At 44.1% G+C, this 26,451-nt stretch overlaps 1 protein-coding gene across 1 annotated transcript in view; it reads right to left on the bottom strand.

Annotated features, from left to right (window-relative positions):
• JCAD (junctional cadherin 5 associated) overlaps positions 1-25,737 on the bottom strand; it is a 141,161-nt gene extending 115,424 nt beyond the window's left edge. Inside the window, 1 exon segment of the mRNA XM_044294673.1 lies at positions 25,343-25,737. The gene's annotated coding sequence lies outside the window, so the exon portion shown is untranslated.
• Between the last annotated feature and the right edge of the window lie 714 nt (positions 25,738-26,451).

Below are 26,451 nucleotides of genomic sequence, written 5' to 3'. Positions count from 1 at the left end.
CATGCCGGATCCGTTTTGCTCCGCATCCCAGGATGGAAAGAAAACTGCAGTTTGCTCTCCGGTCTGGGAACGCAACCAAGTGGAATGGAATGCATTTTGAAGCATTCAGTTCTGTTCAGTTTTGTCCCCATTGACAATGAATGGGGATACAACGGAAGTGTTTTTCTCCGGTATTGGGATCCTCTGCCACATCTCAATACCGGAAAATCTAAACGCAGATGTGAAAGTAGCCTAGACTGTCTGTATTAACATGTGACTTTCTGCTCTTTTTTTCTTTAAATTTTTTGGAGTGTTTGTCATGGGTTAAGCTTGTTTTTTTGTAACAAATTTTCAAAATGTTGCATGCAATTTGTTAAAGTTTACTGAATGACATACCTATGAATTCTTCAGTTTAAAGTCTAATCATATTTACTACAAAGGTTCCATCGGTTTGTGCACCACCAGAGGACTGGAGTACATTTGTGTAGCCTTGATCACAGTACATCTGTCCACCCCTTAGCAAATGTAAAAACGGCAGGCATGGCACAAAACACACTAAAAATGGCAAAAAAAATTGTCTGCAATGATAAAACAGACAAGATTGTTCCTCTCCCCCTAGGGTTATAGCACCGATTTGGGTGCACACTGTAGCATCTTAAGCCACGCCTCTCCTCCCAAGCCACTCCCACTTCACACTTAACTCATTGCTGGGCGCGGCAAAAAAAAAGTACAAAACCCTTAGGCCTCTTTCACACGGGCGTCATGTTTTTTGCCCAGATAAGATGCGGGTGCGTTGTGGGAAAATGCACGATTTTTCCGTGCGAGTGCAAAACATTGTAATGCATTTTGCACGCGCGTGAGAAAAATCGGCATGTTTGGTACCCAAACCCGAACTTCTTCACAGAAGTTCGGGTTTGGGTTAGGTGTTCTGTAGATTGTATTATTTTCCCTTATAACATGGTTATAAGGGAAAATAATAGCATTCTTAATACAGAATGCTTAGTAAAATAGAACTGCTGGGGTTAAAAAAAGTAAAAAATAAAAATTTAACAAACCTTAATCCACTTGATCGCGCAGCCGGCATCTCTTCTGTCTTCTTCTTTGCTGTGCACAGGAATAGGACCTTTGATGACATCACTGTACTCATCACATGGTCCAATCACATGGTTCATCACCATGGTGAGGGACCATGTGATTGGATCATGTGATGTGACGTCACCACAGGTCCTTAGCCGGCAGCTCAACATTACAGAAGAAGACAGAGATCCGCAACTACGCGATCAAGTGGACTAGGTGAGTTATTTTTATTTATTTTTTAACCCCTCCATCACTATTTTACTTTGGATTCTGTATTCAGAATGCTATTATTTTCCCTTATAACCATGTTATATGGGAAAACAATACAGATCGGGTCCCCAGCCCGATCATCACCTAGCAACCATGCGTGAAAATCGCACCGCATCCACACTTGCTTGCAGATGCTTGCGATTTTCACGCGGCCCCATTCACTTCTATAGGGCCTGAGTTGTGTGAAAAACTCAGAATATAGAGCTTTCTACAATTTTCACGCAACACACAAGTGATGCGTGAAAATCACGGCTCATGTGCACAGCCTCATAGAAATGGATGGGTCAGGATTCAGTGCGGGTGCAATGCGTTCAACTCACGCATTGCACCCGCGCGGAATACTCGCCCGTGTGAGAGGGGCCTTAATGAATGGGGGATGTCAGAATCTCTATGGGCAGTTTTCTCTATGGCTGTCTACTCATTTTAATGGGAACTTGGAAAAACATTGCAAACAATTCATCGTTACAAAAATCTGTGCATTTTACAGGAAGATTTAACACGGACATATAGAATATTTTTATGGAAATGAATTCATGCATAATAATCTGTTAATAATCAATGACTGCACATAGACAGTAGACTACACACAATCCCACATTAACCTCACTGCCTTCACGTTCAGTTACAGAGGCTTTTGAACTTTTAGAGACAATTAATCTTAGGTATAGTTTGGGTCTAATTATTCTGCAAGGCTGGTTAATGTTCCCTCTTGGCCGTTGGTTTGGGCTGAGATCTATAATCTTCTGCCTTTCATTTGCAAAGCAAGTTGGGAGCTTTTAATCCAAACTTTAAAACTTCACTCATTATAAATGTACCACTTATTATATTTATAGCTTACAAAAACTATCACTCTGCTACTGCATAGTCTTCCTCTTTACCAACTGGAGCAATGACACCCATTCATTGCCATAAAACACAGGCACCCTAATGCAGAAAGGAATGCGGACAATATAGCAGCCCCAAGAAAAGTTTTTTAAAAATAAAAAAATAATGGCTGCCACAGTGTAAAAAATATAAAACACGATAATTCTCTTTCTAAACTAACAAACATAAAACATTTCCTTTAACAGACAATCTTTCCTTAACCACTTCAGCCCTGCTAGCTGAAACCCCCTTCATGACCAGGCCACTTTTTACACTTCGGCACTACACTCCTTTCACCGTTTATCGCTCGGTCATGCAACTTACCACCCAAATGAATTTTACCTCCTTTTCTTCTCACTAATAGAGCTTTCATTTGGTGGTATTTTATTGCTGCTGACATTTTTACTTTTTTTGTTATTAATCAAAATGTAACGATTTTTTTGCAAAAAAATGACATTTTTCACTTTCAGCTGTAAAATTTTGCAAAAATAACGACATCCATGTATAAATTTTTCGCCAAATTTATTGTTCTACATGTCTTTGATAAAAAAAAATGTTTGGGCAAAAAAAAAATGGTTTGGGTAAAAGTTATAGCGTTTACAAACTATGGTACAAAAATGTGAATTTCCGCTTTTTGAAACAGCTCTGATTTTCTGAGCACCTGTCATGTTTCCTGAGGTTCTACAATGCCCAAACAGTAGAAAAACCCCACAAATGACCCCATTTCGGAAAGTAGACACCCTAAGGTATTCGCTGATGGGCATAGTGAGTTCATAGAACTTTTTATTTTTTGTCACAAGTTAGCGGAAAATGATGATGATTTTTTTTTTTTTTCTTACAAAGTCTCATATTCCACTAACTTGCGACAAAAAATAAAAAAATTCTAGGAACTCACCATGCCCCTCACAGAATACCTTGGGGTGTCTTCTTTCCAAAATGGGGTCACTTGTGGGGTAGTTATACTGCCCTGGCAATTTAGGGGTCCAAATGTGTGAGAAGAACTTTGCAATCAAAATGTGTAAAAAATGACCGGTGAAATCCGAAAGGTGCACTTTGGAATATGTGCCCCTTTGCCCACCTTGGCAGCAAAAAAGTGTCACACATCTGGTATCGCCGTACTCAGGAGAAGTTGGGGAATGGGTTTTGGGGTGTAAATTTACATATACCCATGCTGGGTGAGAAAAATATCTTGGCAAAAGACAACTTTTCCTATTTTTTTATACAAAGTTGGCATTTGACCAAGATATTTTTCTCACCCAGCATGGGTATATGTAAAATGACACCCCAAAACACATTTCCCAACTTCTCCTGAGTACGGCGATACCAGATGTGTCACACTTTTTTGCAGCCTAGATGCGCAAAGGTGCCCAAATTCCTTTTAGGAGGGCATTTTTAGACATTTGGATCCCAGACTTCTTCTCACGCTTTAGGGCCCCTAAAAAGCCAGGGCAGTATAAATACCCCACATGTGACCCCACTTTGGAAAGAAGACACCCCAAGGTATCCAATAAGGGGCCTGGCAAGTTCATAGAATTTTTTTTTTTTTCGCAAAAGTTAGCGGAAATTGATTTTTTTTTTTTTTTTTCTCACAAAGTCTCACTTTCCGCTAACTTAGGACAAAAATTTCAATCTTTCATGGACTCAATATGCCCCTCAGCAAATACCTTGGGGTGTCTTCTTTCCAAAATGGGGTCATTTGTGGGGTGTTTGTACTGCCCTGGCATTTGAGGGTCTCCGCAATCATTACATGTATGGCCAGCATTAGGAGTTTCTGCTATTCTCCTTATATTGAGCATACAGGTAATGAGATTTTTTTTTCCGTTCAGCCTCTGGGCTGAAAGAAAAAAATGAAAGGCACAGATTTCTTCATTCGCATTGATCAATGTGGATGAAAAAATCTCTGCCAAAAAAAAAAATGGAGGGGAAAGGCGTCTGCCAGGACATAGGAGCTCCGCCCTACATCCATACCCACTTAGCTCGTATGCCCTGGCAAACCAGATTTCTCCATTCGCATCAATCGATGTGGATGAATAAATCATTGCCGGGATTTTTTTAGATTTTTTTATATATATACAAAGTGTTTGCCAAAGCATAGGAACGCCGCCTCCTCCTCAGCTCGTATGCCTCGGCAAACATATCTGTTACTGCAGAGGAGAAAATCCCGTCTTGCAGCGCTGCATACACCGACTTGCGTGTAATCTGACAGCAGCGCAATGCTTCTGTCAGAATGCACATCGGTGCTGCAGCTGGTCGATCGGTTGGTCCACCTGGAAGGTAAAAAGACAATAATTTTATTAACTTTGCAACAGAACATGTAACTTAAACTTTTTGAACTGAACATTAACGTGTTTGCTTACTGGTGTGTTTTTTTTTTATTTTTATTTTTTACCTTTATAGAACAAACCTCTCCTTCCCCATGGGTCAATGTGCAAAGCGCAAATCGCCCAAAGATGTGGCGAAGTGCGTTATGCACTTTGTCCCATGTGAAAGGAGACGTTTGCAGCAGCAGTGAGTGAATGGGCCCTAATAGCCCTGTGTGCCTGTCCTGGTGAGATGATCCCTATGCTAATAGTGTACCTGTGAGTGGTACTTCCGGAAACACTCTCCAAAGCATAGGGCAGGGTGGTCAGGACAGTCAGGACAGAAATAGCGTGTGTCACGCCTTATTCCACTCCTGCTACAGACACAACATCTTTTTCGGGGTGACGGTTGGGTTGAGGTACCAGGAACGACATTGGGGAAATGTCGCTCGTGTAGACGGCTAACTAAACTGGTGGATGGGGCCACGGAACCTCCTGGATACAGGAGGTTCTCGATGATCTCTTCCTGAAATTTGAGGAAGGATCCAGTTCTCCCAGCCTTACTGTAGAGAACAAAACTATTGTACAGAGCCAATTGAATTAAATATACAGACACCTTCTTATACCGGCGTCTGGTTCTGCGGGAAACTAAATACGGAGACAACATCTGGTCATTGAAGTCCACCCCTCCCATGTGGAGGTTATAGTCGTGGACTGAGAGGGGCTTTTCAATGACACGGGTTGCTCGCTCAATTTGTATTGTCGTGTCTGCGTGAATGGAGGAGAGCATGTAAACGTCACGCTTGTCTCTCCATTTCACCGCGAGCAGTTCTTCGTTACACAGTGCGGCCCTCTGCCCCCTTGCAAGACGGGTGCTAACGAGCCGTTGGGGGAAGCCCGCGCGACTAGTTCGCGCGGTACCACAGGCGCCAATCCGTTCTAGAAACAAATGCCTAAAGAGGGCCACACTTGTGTAAAAATTGTCCACATAAAGATGGTACCCCTTGCCGAATAAGGGTGACACCAAGTCCCAAACTGTCTTCCCACTGCTCCCCAGGTAGTCAGGGCAACCGACCGGCTCCAGGGTCTGATCTTTTCCCTCATAGACACGAAATTTGTGGGTATAGCCTGTGGCCCTTTCACAGAGCTTATACAATTTGACCCCATACCGGGCGCGCTTGCTTGGGATGTATTGTTTGAAGCCAAGGCGCCCGGTAAAATGTATTAGGGACTCGTCTATGCAGATGTTTTGCTCTGGGGTATAAATATCTGCAAATTTCAGGTTGAAATGGTCTATGAGGGGCCGAATTTTGTGGAGCCGGTCAAAAGCAGGGTGGCCCCTGGGACGGGAGGCGGTGTTGTCACTAAAGTGCAGGAAACGCAGGATGACCTCAAACCGTGTCCTGGACATAGCAGCAGAGAACATGGGCATGTGATGAATCGGGTTCGTGGACCAATATGACCGCAATTCATGCTTTTTTGTCAGGCCCATGTTGAGGAGGAGGCCCAGAAAAGTTTTAATTTCGGAAACTTGGACTGGTTTCCACCGGAAAGGCTGGGCATAATAGCTTCCCGGGTTAGCGGTTATAAATTGTGTGGCATACCGATTTGTTTCTGCCACAACTAAGTCTAAAAGCTCCGCAGTCAAGAACAGCTCAAAAAATCCCAGGGCCGAACCGATCTGAGCTGTCTCAACCCGAACTCCAGACTGGGCGGTGAAAGGGAAAACTACAGGTGCGGCTGAAGTTGGGGACTGCCAATCAGGGTTTGCCAGCACCTCTGGGATTCTAGGGGCTCTACGGGCACGTCTTTGCGGTGGCTGCGACGGGGTCACTACTGCATGTGCCACCGTACCAGCTTCAACTGCCCTTCTGGTGCTCGCTACTTCACCAGGTTGTACGGCAGTGCTGGTACTAGGTCCAGGAAGGGCTGGGCTGCTGGTGTATGCCTCACCACGTAATCCGACAGCACCAGCCCCACTCTGCTGCTCTTGAAGCGGATCCTGCGCAACCTGCGGTCTAGCGACACGGGGCCGGGTACGCCTGGTGGTATCAGGGACCTCAGCCTCCTCGTCCGAACTTTGGGTCAGAGAGCCACTGCTTTCTACAGGTTCGTATTCTGACCCGCTGGATTCATCAGATGAGGGTTCCCACTCCTCATCCGACTGGGTCAGAAGCCTGTAGGCCTCTTCAGAGGAATACCCCCTGTTAGACATGTGGGCAACAAAATTTAGGGGTATTCCCTGAGACTACCCAAGAAAAAAAAGCAAGCCTGTCTTACAAAGGGGAGGCTAGCGAAGTACCGGAGGCCGCTGCGGTTGATAAAAAATATCAAAACTGATTTTTTTATCGCCGCAGTGCGTGTAAATTGAATGTGCAGCGATCAAAAAAAAATTATTTTTTTGTCACTGCGGTGGGGCGGGTGTGGGCGAACGCACGTGTGGGCGAGCGATCAGGCCTGATCGGGCAAACACTGCGTTTTGGGTGGAGGGAGAACTAAAGTGACACTAGTACAATTATAGATCTGACCGTGATCAGTTTTGATCACTTCCAGATACTATAAAAGTACAAATGCTGATTAGCGATACGCTAATCAGCGAATAACGGACTGCAGTGCGGTGGGCTGGGCGCTAACCGATCCCTAAACTACCTAACCAAGGGGCCTAAACTATACTGAAACCTAACGGTCAATACCAGTGAAAAAAAAAAGTGACAGTTTGCACTGATCACTTTTTTCTTTTCACTTGTGATTGACAGGGGCGATCAAAGGGGTGATCAAAGGGTTAATTGGGGTTCAGGGGGGTGATCTGGGGCTAAGTGTGTAGTGTTGGTGTACTCACTGTGAAGCCTGCTCCTCTGCTGGATCCAACCGACGAAAAGAACCAGCAGAGGAGCAGGCAGCCATATAACAGCTGACGAAATAGTCCTGAACGAAATGCCGGCGCGAACTGCGCATGCGCATATTCGCGTCATCTCGCGTCTCGCGAGATGACGCGTATATGCGTGACTCTGCGCAGCGCTGCCACCTCCGGACCGCACATCTGCGTTAGGCGGTCCGGAGGTGGTTAAAGAGGTTGTCTCACTTCAGAAAATGGCTTTTATTATGTAGAGAAAGTTAATACAAGGCACTTACTAATGTATTGTGATTGTCCATATTGCTTCCTTTGCTGGCTGGATTCATTTTTCCATCACATTATACACTGCTCGTTTCCATGGTTATGACCAGCCTGCGATCCAGCAGCGGTGGTCGTGCTTGCACTGTATAGGAAAAAGCGCCGGTCTCTCTGTTGGCCGGGACAGCAGGAGCGCGTATAGTCCAGCAGTTTTTTCTATAGTGTACAAGCACGGCCACCATGGATTGCAGGGTGGTTGTAACCATGGAAACGAGCAGTGTATAATGTGATGGAAAAATGAATGAAACCAGCAAAGGAGGCAATATGGAGAATCATAATACATTAGTAAGTGCCTTGTATTAACTTTCTCTACATGATAGACACCATTTGCTGAAGTGAAACATCTCCTTTAACGGGTTTTCCGAGGGGTTTTACTGTAGGTCATCCATATCTAATTTGTGGGGTCCGATACCCAGGATCCCCGCCGATCAGCTGTTTGAGAAGGCACCATCGCTCGCAGTAGTGCCGCAGCCTTCCCACAACTTTGCCTAGGCCATGTGAGGTCCCGTTCATCGGTCATATGGCCTAGACACAGCTCAGCCCCACTGAAGTGAATGTGGATGAGTTGTGATTCAAAGCACATCCGCAATACAATGTACGGCACTGTGCTTGGTAAGTTGAGAGGAGGCCATGGCGCTACTGCGAGCCCCAGTGCCTTTTAAAAAAGCTGATTGGCGGGGGTCCTGGGTGTCAGACCCCCACCAATCCGATCCTAATGACCTATCCATCATTTAAAAAATCTAGGAAAAAACCCTTTAAATCTGCCTCATTATTTCTTTCTCTTTTTATCAAAAGTCATACTAAAAGTTTCCCACGTATATGTCTTGATGTATTTCTACTACAAAAGAAATGGAAGATGTGGAAAGAGCTAGGCGATATGAAATTCACTATGAAAGAGTTAAAGGGTTAGTACCGCTTCAGCAAATGGCAAAATCCCAGGGTTTCCAGAGGCCGGCAATTTGTCCTATAGTGTACAAGCACGACCACTACTGCTGGATTGCAGGGTGGTCACACTCTGGAAACGAGCAGTGTATAATGTAATGGAAAAATGAATTCAGCCAGCAAAGGAGGCAATATAGACAATCACAATACATTAGTAAGTGCCTTGTATTCACTTTCTCTACATGATAAATGTCTCTTGCTGAAGTCCGAAAACATCCTATAAATACAGAATATTGTCCTTCTGTAGCAATCAAAAAATGATAATATAGTGGAGATAATATATGATGACTGATAGTATATGAAGATAATTATAATATAGATAAATGATATATAGATAGGTAATTCATTGTCAGTTTACTGCTACCATACTATAAAGGGAACATGTTATCTGAAGGGCAATCCTCATGATAATAGTAGATAAAGAATTGGGATAACAGTATGACAGCTCTATTGTTCTCCTAATAGGCCTAGATTAAGATGTCCACAGAGGAGCATTGCATTGATTGGTGTAGTGGGTGATGCTCTACCTAAGTCACTACATGGGGACTCTTTCTGGTCACAGTGATGGTCTGACTGAGAAAGCTAAGCATTTTTTTTTTTTTTATAAAAGTCACCCAACACAGCCACTACACTGTTAAAAGTGTTAGCGTATTTTTCGACGCACCGGCCCATAAGACGCACCAAGGTTTTTGAGGAGGAAATTAAGAAAAAATATATTTTGAACCAAAAGGTGTGCTTTTGGTGGGGTTTGAACTAATGGTGGTCTGTTGATGACACTATTATGGGGGATCTGTTCAGGACACTGTTATGGGGGATCTGTGGGTGACACTGTTATGGGGGATCTGTGGGTGACACTGTTATGGGGGATCTGTGGGTGACACTGTTATGGGGGATCTGTGGGTGACACTGTTATGGGGGATCTGTGGTCTGTGGGTGACACTGTTATGGGGGATCTGTGGGTGACACTATTATGGGGGATCTGTTGAGGACACTGTTATGGGGGATCTGTTGGTGACACTGTTATGGCGGATTTGTGGGTGACACTGTTATGGGGGATCTGTGGGTGACACTGTTATGGGGATCTCTGGATGGCTCTTATTGGGGTCTCTGGATGGCACTGTTATGGGGATCTGTGGATGACACTGTAATGAGGGGGATCTGTGAATGACACATATATAGCATCTTATGCTATGTGTCATCCACAGATCCCCTCCATAACAGTGTGCCTGTAGTGTGAATGACCTCCAATACAGGGGGTGGGGGTCGCATCTGGTTTTATAATGACAGCGGGGCCCGTGCAGTGACTGTATTCTACTACACGGGCCCCGCTTACTGTATATAATCTTATCTATAATTGTAGGCATTGTTAATGTATAAACATTCTGGGTAATCAGCGCCTGTATTACAGATACGATTATATACAGTGAGCGGGGCCCGTGTAGTAGAATACAGTCACTGCACGGGCCCCGCTGTCAATATAAAAGCAGATGCCGGCCCCCAGCCCCTCCTTCCTTTCAGCTGATACACCCACCGCGCGGCATATCATTGAAAATTTGGCAAAATGCAGCATTCGCCCCATAAGACGCACTGCTATTTTCCCCCCACTTTTTTTTTGGGAGGGGGAGTGCGTCTTATAGGGCGAAAAATACGGTAGTTCTATCACTAACTGTTGAGCACTGGGTTGCCATGTGTCGGACCCCCACTGATCTGATATTGATGACCTATCCCCAGTATTTGTTGCACAGAAAAAAACCTTTAATACATGTATGTGATCTATTTTATTTTTTTTTTTATATACAGTATATCAAAGTGCCCATTTTTGCTCCACTTTTGATTCATGATGGCATTCTATGAAGAATCTCATAACCCTATAATAACTGGGGCATTTTACCATGTCAGTAAAGAGAAGTATTGGAGGATTACTTTAGTGATAGCAGTGGCTGTGATTTATACATTTATTGTTATTTTTGCATTTTCCTCTTAAGTAGAAATATAAAAGATCTGGAAAAGGTTGCTGGAAACTGAAGGGACCATCGTTATAGTTCTGATAGAGGCTGACACACCATCTCCATAGAAGCAAATATGTTAAGCTATAAAGCAGTGCATGCACCTGTCCAGTATCATATGTCTTGCTCCAATATTGAAAGATTAGACATATAGGATTTATGGTAACTGGGTAAAGGACTCTAATGAAAGCAGTAATAGGTGGGCGCTATATTGTATAACTGTAGCCTGATGCTTCACTACCTTGAAAATCTTGAGGGCGTCCAAAGAGCACCTCAGTTATATGTGGTTGCTATGGGGGTCCAGGTGATGTATTGGGGACCCCAACCAACTTAATCCAGCTCTGACTACAAGGGAGAACTGGCCATAGATTCTACTCAGATGATTCCCTGTGGGACGATTTCCAGTTGGCCACCCAAGGCCATCCTCACAGTGGGCCACCCAAGGATACCCTTTGGCAGGGCATGGAAGGCGACTAGTCCCTGCCCTGCTGTTCAATATCATAGGCTTTAGGAGAAGCAAAGTCATCATTGTGGTCACCTGCACCAGGAAGAGGCGTCTCATGCCACAGGCCGGAAGGGACCTGTGGCCTGTAATGCAGAAGGCAGGTGAGTATTAGATTCTTTTTTTTTTTTTACTTGGTCACTATAGGGATCATTATATAAGGCACTATAGGGGGCATATAGGTCCCCTATACTGGGTCATTATGGGAGGAACTATACGGGAAAACTATAGGGGTATTACTCACTGGGGCCCTGGGAACAGTTTTAATACTGGAGCACTATAGGGTGCATTACTGGGGATAATTTTAATACTGGGGCACTAACAGGGGGCATAACTAGGGGCGCTAGAGCTATTTTAATACTGGGAGTACTGTAGGGATCATTAATGGGGGCACTATGAGGAATTTTTAATCCTGGGGAAACTCTAGGGCACATTATTGATGGAGGCATTATAAGGGGCATTAATATTACTGGGGTGTACTATAGGGGCATTATTACTGGGTGTACTAATAAAGGGATATTATTATTGCTGGAGGCACTATAGGTTGGCATTATTATCACTGGGGGCACTATAGGGGCATTATTATTACTAGAAACATTTTAGAGGTGCACTATAGGGGGCATTACAATTGATGGAGGCACTATGGGGATTATTATTGTTAGAGGCACTGACAGTTGCATTATTATTACTGGGGGTACTACAGGCGGCATGCTTGCTAGGGGCAAGTAAGGGGGTATTATTATTGCTGGAGGCACTACAGGGGACACTATTAATACTGAGAATACTATAGGGGCATTATTATTGCTAGAAGCATTATACAGTCGGTGGATTATTAATACTGGGGACACCATAGGGGGCATTATTATTACTGGGGCACTATAGGGGCACTATTATTACTGGGACACGATAGGGTGCATTATTATTGCTAGAAGCACTGTAGGGGCATTATTATTGCTGAAAGCACTATAGGGGCATCATTGCTAGAGGTATTATAGGGGTATTATTAATGCTGTAGGCACTATAGGTGCATTATTACTACTGGGGGTGCTATATAACCATTAATGGAGGCATTTTAGGGGGCACTATTTTTTCTGCTGTATATTATAAGGGGGCATTGGGAAGCACAGCAGGCACACTAATGGGGGTGGAAGCAGGGTGACACTGTTGGATCACTAGAATGGGGAGTTTGTGTTAAGATGGTGGGGTGGATAATGAAAACGTGAGGAATCTAAAAAATCTGTGTTGCAAACTCTGCAGAGACTAGATATGGCTGAAAGAAGTCATCATGGCAGTCTGGTCCAAATGGAGAAGATGAGGAAAGAGAACATCTACATCAGAAGAGAGACGTCACTGGATTTAAAGGTAAGTAGTGCTGTATTCTCCTGCATGTTTGGTAATGGTGAGAGACCAGGCAGCATGCTGTTGGTAGGGCTTGCTTGTTGCTGTAGCCTGCTTCTTGCCCTCCATATCTTAATCAGAGATAACTGGAGGAGGCCAGAATATGGCAGCTTGCGCTGGCCACCACAGAGGGGCAGCTTCGGGGGAGGTATTTTGTGCTGCGCTATGGTATCCAGTTCTGCTGGGGCAGTATACTGTGCTGCACTGTGGTATATGGTTCTGCTGGGAGTAGAATTGTGTGCTGCACTATGGTATATGGTTCTGCTGGGGCAGTATATTGTGGTGCACTGTGGTATATGGTTCTGCTGGGAGTAGAATTGTGTGCTGCACTGTGGTATTTGGTTCTGCTGGGGCAGTATACTGTGCTGCACTGTGGTATTTGGTTCTGTTGGTGCAGTATATTGTGCTGCACTGTGGTATATGGTTCTGCTGGGAGTAGAATTGTGTGCTGCACTATGGTATATGGTTCTGCTGGGGCAGTATATTGTGGTGCACTGTGGTATATGGTTCTGCTGGGAGTAGAATTGTGTGCTGCACTGTGGTATTTGGTTCTGCTGGTGCAGTATATTGTGTTGCATTGTTGAATTTGGTTCTGCCAGGGCAGTATATTGTGCTACACTGTCGTGTTTGGTTCTGCTGGTGCAGTATATTATGCTGCACGGTCTTGTTTGGTTTTGCCTAGGCAGTATATTGTGCTGCGCTGTGGTATATGGGTATGCTAAGGCAGTATATTGTGCTGCGCTGTCGTGTTTGGTTCTCCTGGTGCTGTATATTGTGCTGCACTGTCTTGTTTGGTTTAGCTGGGGCAGTATATTGTGCTGCGCTGTGGTTTTTGGTTCTGCTGGGGCAGTATTTTATGCAGCACTATGGTATTGTTTGTCCTGCCTAGTTGTACAGGCCCTACAATATGGTGCCATTTTTTTTTCAGAGCTAATTTAAATTCCCAGTCCGCTCCAGATGACCATGTAGAAATAACTGAATATATAGTATAATTACGTTAGAACCACAGGAAAGTGGCTTCATAATGTAAAAACAATTGTTTAGGTTAATTCTTAGTATCACAGGGTTTGATATGAAGACTATGGAAATTCTACAAATAAAGTTTCCTTGAACAGCCTCTCTTTCCATGCTATCCCAAGGCTTACTACTTCTGGGTGGGCTCAATTGCTGTGGCTCCCTCAGTAGATGCAACCTTAAATGATAGCACATGTCAGAATCTCTCGGAGTGCTAAAAATACCAAAAATTTATTTGTGGTATAGTAAAAATACAATGTAAATCAGCAATTGCTGATTGAATCCACTTTAATGCCAATGTCTCCTTGCTACCTGCTGCTTTATGGAAGTGGCTCCCTAGTGATAAGCAGCATAGGCAATATTAGTTTTTCGCAATATTTTGGGAATTTTTTGCCTAATATTCGCAAAAAATTCACAAATTCTAGAATTCGTGATCTCCAGTCATTATTTTCTTGATTGCGAAAATCGGCAATGTAATATGCGCGTATTACGCGCGCAATACAGGCGTGGGTCACTTTTGCTACATTTTTCAAACTGCTAGAAGTTTCCTGAGACTGGAGAAAATGCACAGAACAGTAATTCCTATCACACTTCTGAACACCCTGCACTGGAAACTATCAGCTAAACTATATCACTATCTAACCTACACCGACTATCTCCCACTAACTATCTGTATTACATATATGAGCTCACTAACTATTGTTATAAATAAGGATCCAGATGAGTCTGTGTCACGGATGATATTGCAGATAGCTGGAAGTTATGGATAAAGATCCGACTGGCTTGATCCCAAACTAAGGAGCATAAAGGTGACCCCTGTAAAACCCTAAGAGCCCACCCTGACTGCTAATCACATACAAGGGTCTCAGAGGTAGACGATTGCATGCCCTCGTACCTAGACTGTGTGACACCTGAAAACCCTATAATAGTGAGGGGACACGACCACCGGCTCCCTGCACTTAATACGGAGGGAGTCAGGGTCACCTAGAATCAAGCCAGCAAAGAAACACAATACAAGAAAGGACTTATCTGAACAAGCAGTAACAGAAGTCTCCAGCAGTGATCACTTCAATCCAGGAAGTAGTATAAACCGCAAAGTGAGGCAGTATGGGAGGGAATATAAAGGGAGGCAATTAGTGTGAATAGGTGACAGCTGGGAGAAGGAAAGGAGATGACATTGTGAAACCAAAACAAAGAACATCATGCAAGAGGTACAGAAGACCGTCTGCCAGACCTTCTCAGAGAGCTGGCGGTGACAGTACCTCTCCCTCTACGAGTGGACTCCGGACACTCAGAGCCCACCTTCTCAGGATGGGACCTATGGAAAGCCCTGATGAGATGAGTGGCCTTAATGTCCGCCACTGGGACCCACATCCTCTCCTTAGGACCATAACCCTCCCAATGAACAAGGTACTGGAGAGAACCGCAGATAATGCGAGAATCCACAATCCTAGAGACCTGAAATTCAAGATTACCGTCAACAACAATCGGAGGAGGAGGCAAAGAGGAGGGTACATTGAGTTGGACATAAGGTTTTAATAGGGACCTGTGAAAAACATTATGGATCTTCCAAGTCTGAGGAAGATTAAGACGGAAGGCAACGGGATTGATGATGGACAAGATCTTGTAAGGCCCAATAAACTTAGGACCTAACTTCCAGGAGGGAACCTTCAGTTTGATATTCTTTGTAGACAACCACACCAGATCACCCACATTCAGGTCCGGACCAGGCACACGTCTCTTATCCGCCACACGCTTATATCTCTCACTCATCCTCTTCAGATTACCCTGAATCTTTTGCCAAATAAATGACAAAGACAAGGAAAATCTCTCCTCAACAGGTAAACCAGAAGACCCCTCTCCAGAGAATGTCCCAAACTGCAGATGAAACCCATATGCACCAAAAAATGGTGACTTATCAGAGGACTCCTGGCGACGGTTATTTAAAGCAAACTCAGCAAGGGACAAAAAAGAACACCAATCCTCCTGATTCTCTGCCACAAAACAGCGCAGATATGTCTCCAGATTCTGATTGACGCGTTCGGTCTGACCATTCGACTGGGGTGAAAAGCAGAAGAGAACGACAACCGAACCTCCAAGCGAGAACAGAAGGCCTTCCAGAATCTGGAAACAAATTGCGAGCCCCTATCAGAAACGATGTCTGAAGGAATGCCATGCAATTTGACAATGTGATCAACAAATGCTTGCGCCATTTTGCTAAAACGGTCCACTACTACCAGAATCACAGTCTTCCCCGAGGAACGAGGCAGGTCCGCAATGAATTCCATGGACAGATGCATCCAAGGATGGGAAGGAATGGGTAACGGGAGGAGAGAACCCGATGGCCGCGAATGAGGGACCTTGGCACAAGCGCAGGTCTCGCAGGCTGCCACAAAACCCTCAACCGTCTTACGAAGAGCCGGCCACCAGAATCTCCGAGCAATGAGATCCCTGTGGCTCTACTCCCCGGGTGCCCAGCAAGGACAGTATCGTGGTGCTCCTTAAAAACCTTGTGTCGTACAGCGAGAGGCACAAACAACCTCCCAGGAGGAAAAGATCAGGAGCCTCTGCCTGGGCTGCCTGAACCTCTGCCTCCAAATCAGGATAAAGAGCAGAGACGACCACCCCTTCAGCCAAAATGGGACCCGGGTCTTCAAAGTTCCCCCCTCCTGGAAAACAACGTGACAGGGCATAAGCCTTCACATTTTTAACCCCAGGGCGGAACGTGACAACAAAATTAAGCCTAGAAAAGAATAAAGACCATCTGGCCTGTCTCGGGTTCAGACGCTTGGCTGATTCCAAGTAGGCCAGATTCTTATGGTCGGTAAAAACGGTAATAGGGTGTCTGGCTCCCTCTGGCCAATGGCGCTATTCCTCAAAAGCTAATTTGATGGCCAACAACTCCCTATCTCCCACATCGCAATTTCTCTCTGCGGAGGAGAGTTTCCTTGAGAAAAAAGCACACGGTCGCCATTTGGCAGAAGAGGGACACTGAGATAAGACCACCTCAGAGGCGTCCACCTCAACAATAAAAGGTAGAGAGACATCAGGTTGTACCAGAGGATAGATCATCAGTTAAATGAAAGTGCAGAACCCCTTTAAATCCAACTTAGAAAAAACCTTAGCCCCAACAATCTGGTTAAACAGGTCCGGAATCAGAGGAAGCGGATAAGGGTCACGAATAGTGATACTGTTCAGCTCCCTGAAATCCAGACAAGGTCTTAAAGAACCATCTTTCTTGTTAACAAAAAAGAAACAGCGTCAACAGTTGACTTCGAGGGTCGGATGTGTCCCTTTCTCAGGCTCTCAGAGATATAAGTACACATAGCGACTCTTTCAGGTTAGAAGAGATTGTATAAACGAGATTTTGGCAGCTTGGCGCCTGGGATGAGATTAATAGGGCAATCGTACTCCCTGTGCGGGGGCAAATCCTGGATAGTGATGTCGCGAACATAAAATTTTCCGTTCGCGAACGGCAAACGCAAATTTCTGCAAGTGTTCGCGAACGTGCGAACCGGGCGAACCGCAATAGACTTCAATAGGAAGGCGAATTTGAAAACCCACAGGGACTTTTTGTGGCCACAATAGTGATGGAAAAGTTGTTTCATGGGGACTAACACCTGGACTGTGGCATGCCGGAGGGGGATCCATGGCAAAACTCCCATGGAAAATTACGTAGTTGACGCAGAGTGTGGTAAGTTGAAATCACAAAGCGATTTATAGAACTTGAATTAATCGCATTGCGATTTCAACTTTCTCAAATCCGACAGTACATTCTAGCATGGAGTCGTTCCCATGATGGAGTCGTTCCATGAGCACGCAAGTCGGCAGAAGTTCTAAGTTGAAATCGCAATGCGATTTATAGAACTTGAATTAATCGCATTGCTATTTCAACTTAGAGCTTCTGCCGACTTCCGTGCTCATGGAGCGTCCCCATCACCATGGGAACGGCTCCATGCTAGAATGTACTGTCGGATTTGAGAAAGTTGTAATCGCAATGCGATTAATGCAGGTTATATTAATCGCATTGCAAATTCAACTTAGATCTGCTGGGTTCCTAATGGTTGTATTGCTAGTATATAACGAAGATTGAGAATATAGTGCTATATTTGTTATATTCATCAATTCTACCAATACAACCATTAGGAACTTAGCTCTAAGTTGAATTCGCAATGCGATTAATATAACTTGCATTATTCGCATTGCAATTACAACTTAGATCTGAGTTCCTAATGGTTGTATTGCTAGAATTGACAACGAATATAGCACTATATTCTCAATCTTCGTTATATTGTATCAATATAACCATTAGGAACCCAGGTCTAAGTTGTAATCGCAATGCGATTAATATAACCTGTATTGATCGCATTGCGATTACAACTTTGTGACACTGCAGCTTCAGAATTAATCTAAGATGGATGCTGTCCTTGCTTTATGATAGGCGGTGGGAGGGTCTGGGAGGGAGGGTATGCTGATTGGCTGGAATGTGTCTGCTGACTGTGAGGTACAGGGTCAAAGTTTGCTCAATGATGACGTTTAGGAGGCGGACCGAACATCGCATATGTTCGCCCGCCACGGCGAACGCGAACATTCGATATTCGCCGGGAACTGTTCGCCGGCGAATAGTTCGGGACATCTCTACTCCTGGACACCACTCTCGGAAAACACATCCGAAAATTCAAGGAGAAAAGATGGTACAGTCTTGGTAGATACCTCAATAGAGACGCCGTGAGGCAATTCTCTCTGCAAAAGTCACTCCAACCATTTATTTGCCTTGCTTGCCAATCAATGGTGGGGTTATGTTTAGTGAGCCAGGGTAGCCCCAACACTAGAGGAGTAGGTAATCCACTTAGGACAAAACGTGACATATCCTCAACATGAGCATCACCCACAGTCAAACGGATATTGTGAACTATGCCCTTTAATGATTTTTGAGAAAGTGGAGCGGAATCGATAGCAAAAACAGGTATATCCTTTCCCAAAGTGCATACCTGGAAACCATGTGTTATAGCAAATTGATTATCAATGAGATTGACAGCTGCTCCACTATCTACAAAAATCTCACAAACAATGTTCTTGCTATCTAGCGCCACCCTGGCAGGTAGGACAAAACGGGAACTACAAGCAAAAGGCAAACCTTCAATTTCTGCATGAACCTTGCCAATAGTAGCAAATGAAACCTTTTTAGAGGGTTTTTTTCTTTTTGTTTCTTTATTACCCTCAGAAAACTCCCTGAATCTCCTAGAGGGGCAAACATTAGCCAAATGATTTATTCCCCCACAAGAGAAACAAACCCTCCTCTGAGAGCTGAATCCTCTACTATCAGAGGCAAGCAAACCCAGCTGCATGGCCTCCTGCTCAGAGGGGATTGAGAGAGACTGAGGCCCCTGCGCACTGGATGAGACTGCCCCACTGTCCTTGGACTGAATATGACAGGAAGGAGTGGTCTCTCCTCTCTCTCTAAGACGCCTGTCAATACGAACAGCTAGAGACATGGCAGACTCTAACGAGGCAGGTCTCTCATGAAACGCAAATGCATCTTTTAATCCCTCCGAAAGACCATGGCAAAATTGACTTCGGAGTGCAGCATTGTTCCAACCAGTATCAGCTGCCCATCTCCGAAATTCAGAACAATATATCTCTGCGGACTGTTTACCCTGGCATAAAAGACACAGTTTAGATTCAGCCAGAGCAATACAATCCAGGTCATCATATATCTGCCCCAGGGCTACAAAAAATTAATCCACCGATCGGAGAGGCCGTGCCCCCACCGGCAGCGAAAAGGCCCAAGACTGAGCGTTATCCCTGAGCAGTGAGATGATGACCCCCACCCTCTGCTCCTCATCACCAGAGGAATGGGGAAGTAGGCGAAAATGGAGTTTGCAAGCCTCTCTAAAGCGAACAAAATTCTCACTACCCCGGAGAACGTATCCGGAAGCGAGATCTTAGGCTCTGAACAAACTCCATGAACGCAAGCAGAACCGGTCACCTGAAATTGAGACACAGTTTTACGGAGATCTGCTAACTCCAGTGAAAGACCCTGCATGCGGTCAATCAAGGCTGAAACCATGCGTAAGACGGCAATGGCAGTTTATAATGTCACGGATGATATTGCAGATAGCTGGAAGTTATGGATAAGCATTCGACTGGCTTGATCCCAAACTAAGGAGCATAAAGGTGACCCTTGTAAAACCCTAAGAGCTTACCCTGACTGCTAATCACATACAAGGGTCTCAGAGGTAGACAATTGCATGCCCTCGTACCTAGACTGTGTGACACCTGAAAACCCTATAATAGTGACACGACCACCGGCTCCCTGCACTTAATACGGAGGGAGTCAGGGTCACCTAGAATCAAGCCAGCAAAGAAACACAATACAAGAAAGGACTTATCTGAACAAGCAGTAACAGAAGTCTCCAGCAGTGATCACTTCAATCCAGGAAGTAGTATTAACCGCAAAGTGAGGCAGTATGGGCAGGAATATAAAGGGAGGCAATTAGTGTGAATAGGTGACAGTTGGGAGAAGGAAAGGAGATGACAAAGTGAAACCAAAACAAAGAACATCATGCAAGAGGTACAGAAGAACGTCTGCCAGACCTTCTCAGAGAGCTGGCGGTGACAGTCTGCCAAGCACAGAGCACAGCAATCTCACTGCTCTCTCTCTCTCAGAACTGCAAAAAACAGTTTCCTATAGGGGGAGTTTCCTAGGGGAGTTTCCTATATAGTAAGGGGTAGGCAACTTTACTATTGGTTGCTAGGGATGTTGCTAAGACAAAGATATTGCAGCCTTCTCATTGGCCCACAAGCAAGAAGCAGGAGGGTACTGATGAAAAAAAATCTAGAATATTCCCAATTACGAAGATATAGCGCTATATTTAAAATTTTTGAAAATTCTCGAAGTGCCGATATTCGCGATAAAAATTTGCGATTAGAATATTCATGATTAAAACTACTCCCTAGGAATCAAAATCCGAATTTTTAACAAGCCTTTTTGACAAGGGAATATAGCCAAGCCAGATATTAATCCGTAGATAGCTGTTTTGGGGTGCTTGCCCCTCATCAGTAACGAGTAGGATTCTGGCTGAGTGCGATATCTTGGATGAAACTTAGGTAGAGTACTGGCTTTCCTTAAAGAGATCAGCTCAGCCAGAATCCTTCTCCATACTGGTGAGGGGCAGGAACCCAAAACAGCTGCCTACAGATGGATATTTGGCTTGGCTTAAAAGTACCATTTGGACTCATAGGCAGTGTCCGACTGGGGTACCTAGGTACCACCAGTAAAAAAATTTTTGGGGGCCCACCGTATGGATACATTCAAATATGATAAATAATCTAACAAGTTTTTTATATGAACATAAGCTGGTTGAGGTGCTTTACATTGAATCTATGTATGTAGTGCAGTAAGTCTACTGTGTTATGTGCCACTTGTGCAGGGGGTGGGAGACTAGGGGCCCACCTTGCTCAGGGGCCCACCGGGGGATTCCCCTGTACCCCTGTGGGCCAGTTCGAGCCTGCTCATAGGGAATCACAAGGTGGCGCTAGCAAGATGGTTCTCTTCTCTTAAGAGATACCGCTTTGCATATTGTTTTCCCATGAAGCATTGCCAATAAGGATCTATAAGGGCAGCCGGTACCTTGCCTGACCTACCTGCTGCTTAGTAAGTGAAATTGGTGGAGTTAGGTGCAAGATGTCCCTTCTTGATGATTGGAGCTAGATAAAACTCCAGCAATTTGCTGCAATAGTCAGCTGTGACATCTTAAAACATACTAAAAGCCCAAGGCTATAATTACCGAGTTCATGTTTTAAGGAGAAAAAGAGCGCTTTGTATTCACAAACACCGTTTGCAAAGGATCTTCTCTCTCTGCCCTATGAGTGCAGGATACTGGAGACTCCCAGTCAGATTCTCTGCTATCTTCACGTTCCTCAGTGCACATAGCACCACGTTACCGTGTCTTCGGACTGCATGCAAAACTGCAAATAGTATCATAACTGTTGAGGGAGGAGGGTCTGAAAGTAAATGGAGCGGTTTTACCTATACTCGAGAACACAGACTACTAGTAGGCAAGAAAAACTTTCAAGAAAGAGTGAAGTAGGAAAAAAAAAAAAAAGAAGAAGAATATGTCAATGAAGGGCAGGCAATGAATGTATTTATTGGGTTTTCCCAGTGACAGACTATGGATTTCCCAAAAAATCTTGAGTAGGAACCCTTATAGTCCTATCCAAATGACTAATGGTCATTAATGGGGTTTTCCTTATATACTGATGATCTAGGTCATCGGTACCAGATTGGTGGAAGTCTGAAACCTGGAACCCCCGCTCTGTGCAGCTGTTAGTGGCCAGACACAGAAGTGTAGTGGCAATCACATGGTGGCTCAATGGTTAGCGCTGGGGTCCTAGGTTCAAATCTGACCAAGGACAACATCTGCATGGAGTTTGTATGTTCTTTCTGTGTTTGTGTGGGATTTCTCTGGGTACGCCGGTTTCCTCCCACACTCCAAAGACATGCTGATGGGGAACTTAGATTGTGAGCCCCACTGGGGACAGCAAGTGATGATAATGTCTGTAAAGCGCTGTGGAATATAGTAGCGCTATATAAGCATGAAGCATCTTTTTTAGAGATACATTATTGTCCTACTGAGTTTCATCTGTATTATAGGACCACACAAAAAGCACTAACCTCTGCTGCTGACCACTGACTGACCTCACGTTGCCTTTTGACCCATAGTAAATGTATTTGACCAAAGCCCTCTCTGAAGTCTACCAACTCCATGACCTGTTCAGAGATAAGCAGAGCCCTGCCTATTAGAAGGTCCTGATAACTGCTGCCATGGGACAGTCAGAAAGTACAACATATCTTGTAACTCAACACAGCAAAAAGAAAAAATTATAATCCACCATTCATTTTTACATTAAAACAGTGGCAGAGGCTCCTCAAGGATACATTATTTTTCAGAGAAATGTTAGGACTATCTGCAGAGAGCCAAGATTATCATAAGATGCTATGGGCGGCTTTAAGAATCTCTTAGTTATTGCTGATGACAGATAAATGGACGGATGGATGCTTGAACTGATTTGATCAGATTGTATATTAAATACACTATATGGACTTATCAGTCGCATGACCTGATTACAGTACAGGTTAAATCTGCTCAAAAATGTTGCAGGGAACCTGTCATGTTGAATATGCAGTCCGATCTGCAGGCAGCATGTTATAGAGCAGGAGGAGCTGGGTATATTGAAGTATTTTTTTGTGGGCTTATTTTAGATTTAGGAGTCCAATGGACGTTCCTACTAGGTGTATATTTATACAGGAAATTTTGTCACTCATTGAGTAGGACCTCCCACTGGACTAAAGCCCAAAATAAACTAAGTCTTAGATAAATAAAATAAAACTAACTAGATGAAATAAAAAAAGTGATAGGTTCCCTTTTTTTTATTAAAGTACTAACTTTCCACTGAGCAAAGCTGGGAGTTACTTTAAAAAGCACATACAAGGGCACGGCCATTGTGCTGTTGGATGGTTGGCCGGCGGCAGGGTTGTTTGGTTAGTTGCTTGGATGATTTGTTGGACAGATAAATAACAATGGATGCATTCAATGACTTGTTCAGCTAAAAAAAATGTATCCCGCGTTTAACATATAAACGTTGGGGGGGGGGGGGGAAGAAAAACGTAGTGCACTATGCTTTTCCATTATGCAGAGTCCAGCAAAAAAACGTATACGGTACTTTAATTGGCATTTATATATTATTTTTTTTTGCACGTCACCAGGTGGGCTCGGTCTAACTGACCCACACTAAATTTACAAGCCTGCGGTATTGGTATTGACAGCGCTCAGATCTGTTTGCCATTTGGAAGTTTTATTCTACCAACATGCAGTGTTTGGCTACAGACGGGCACGCTTGAGAAAGGCTTCTGTAATCGAAAACGTTGCATGATGGTGGACTAAAGCTTCATGTTTGTTAATTGCTATCTGGATGAGTGCTGTCACCAATACTTTACAAATGACAAGCATGAGCCAACCATAACCAAGTCTGGTCTGCTCAAAAATGTTCAAATTCATGTACATAGAACTTTGAGTGCATCATAAGATGCTATGCACTATGGGTGTGTGACTCCTAATGAAAATATCCTACTCATCTGCTCCCTGTCCTCGAGATCTTCCGGACCCCGGTCACTTTACAACCGCCCACGGTATGGACAGGATCATGTGTGCTTCTGCAGCCACATCGCTGGCCTCAGAGGTGTCCACAAGAAGCATGTCACTGCTAGGGGGACTGTTGCGGCTCATGTGGCGCATGTAACCCCATCCGTACGCCAGCCAAAAGTAAACCGTCTAGGAACCAGAAGATCACTGAATGGAGACAGGGCACCGAAACAGAGGTGCCAGGAGCAGATGAGTAAGATTTTATTTCACTTGAAGGTGATGAGCAGCTGCAATTACACTGCATCGATGCTACAAAGGGGACGAAATGCAGGGAAACTTCAAATGGAAGCCATGCTTGCACAAGCGCAATGACCCCTTGATTGTTGGGAGTGCCGGGAGTCGGACCCCTCCAATCTTATATTGATGGAGTACCCTGAGGAAAGGCAATCAATATTATGTCGCTGCACAACCCCTTTAACAAGGAGTTAATTGATGGTTGATTGACTGGTTGGACAGATGAATGGACAGACAGAAGCATGCATCGATTTGCTCAGATTATACAGAATACACTCTACATGGACATATGAAATTAGAAATGTCTGGCATGACCTGACCAGAAAACAGGTCACATCTGCTTAAAATTTTTAGAATTAATCCACATAGAACTTCAGAAGATCATAAAACGTTGAGGGTTAATAAGTTTTACAAGGACACCTCTATTGGAGGGTTGGTTGGTTGGTTGGATGGAAAGATAGGTACAAATTTTTTTTATTTTTTTTTTCGATCACATAGGAAAGTCTACATAGACATGACTATAAGTGACCAGCATGACCTGACCACATCACAGGGTCATAGATTGAAGCGAATATTGTTCAACCTGGATCCAGTGGAAGTTGCACGTTACCACTGTTACTATGGGATGCTACAGCTGACAGATACCGAGGGATTCACAGCACACCCTGCAACTAAAGTAGACGATGCAGCAATTGGTCAATATTAAAATGACGAACGTTCTTCAACATCACAAGCTTCTGCTAAAAATCTATGGAACTCTGTCCTATCAGTGCCATAGACAGGAGCAGCTGGATCTACCCTGGCTGGACAGTAGTTTGCCACTAAAATGTCTGTTATGTCTGAGGCAGAACCCCACCTTGAGTGAAGAAGCTGCACAAAATGCTACCATTAAGTACCCAAGGCACAGCCAGCAGCAAAGTATCTATGCAAAAGTAACCTCCAAAAACAACATTAATAGAGATATTGGATAACATCAGCATGATCTTAATCTCACCAATAGTCACTTGTTCCTGTAGGAGTGAAGGTTATCTCCTGAGGTACACATGTACACACACAACTCAACCCAACAACAAGCCTTGTGGACGATGTGAAGAGCAGGCTTTGGTGCCACAGTCTGGGTGACATTGGATTTCTTACCAAACATGTCACATATCTTCCAGGGATACAAGGAACATGCCTAAAATCCAGAGAGAAACTTAGCTTCAGTTCATCACAGGCAGCTGCTGACTGGCTTCTTTTTTTTTTTGCTGTGGATTCTGCTGCTCTACATTTCTCAGGCTTCCAGCCACTTTCAAGATATAAAGGGTTTCTTCTCATGCATCTATGCAGCAAGGAAATAAGGTGGCATCAGGAGGCACTAAGGAAAGACATGGACTTACCTTGTGAGTCCCCCCATGCTTGCAGTCCTCTACTTGGTGTGCAGCAGCTACAGAATTGTAATCCAGCACTGCATGAAGCTACTGCTGAGCATGCCTAGTAAATGCAGTCACTTGGAAAGAAACTAGGAAAAGGATAAGGTTCCCTCAACAGCTTCATGATTTTGCAGCTAGTCTGAAAGTTTTAAAGGTGCAAAACACAGAAGTTTGGGGTTCCATCTCAATAGCATGCTCATTATCATATTTTGGGGTACACCATGTCATTAAAGCACGCCTTCTTGATATTGACTGTCATTCAATGGTCAATAAACAAACTTGAATAAATACTTTAAAAAATCAAGTAGGGACAGTATGTACAATACAGCTGTAGAAGGGCTGACCTCACATGCATCTGAACAAATCAGCTCTGCTACATCAGTATAAATTGTAGTGGGGAGACGTGATTCATCTCATCAGATGGATAACTAAGGTGATAGGTCCTCACTAGGTCAATGTAGCATGCAGAAAAAATCTAAATGGATTTCTATATAACCGTCATCCCGATGAGTCCAAGAGCTTGCACTTAGTTTCATCATGTCAAAGTCATATGGCTTGTAAATTATGCTGTTCTAATGAAGTTTCCACACCCGCGGAAATGACTCAAACTTTGCTTTGTGCTGTCCTTACAATATTCTCTAATAGGCAGAATTTATTTTTCTACAGAAATCCCATGATGTCCATTTCTCATTCTAGGTACGGAAAGTGATGAGTTTACCCATTATTAGGTCTTATTTACACAGGACTGACTTAATGAACCCATTCGCAGGAATCAGCCTGGAAGATTCCCAGAAATGTTGCACTTAAATAAAAACAGTCCTAAAATACTGTAAATCTCTTGAAGCCATAAATAGTCTAAGGTTGTCCCTGGTCAAATGCGCAAAGCTACCAAAACCCCAAACGCCTATATAAATATACCTTTCCTGTGTGCAGATGTAGCAGTACTGAGTTTGTCATCTGGTTTAACTATTGGCACACTGATAAAGTACTACAGGTAAGCCTACAGGCACATAACTGTATCCGTTTTGCTATCCGCAAACCACAAATCTGCAAAATACAGATACCAGCCGTTTGCA

The sequence above is a fragment of the Bufo gargarizans genome, chromosome 5, assembly GCF_014858855.1.
Source record: "Bufo gargarizans isolate SCDJY-AF-19 chromosome 5, ASM1485885v1, whole genome shotgun sequence".
In the NCBI taxonomy this organism is placed as follows: domain Eukaryota; kingdom Metazoa; phylum Chordata; class Amphibia; order Anura; family Bufonidae; genus Bufo; species Bufo gargarizans.
The sequence above is the reverse complement of the archived record's forward strand: the minus strand, read 5'-3'. Positions and strand labels throughout refer to the sequence as shown.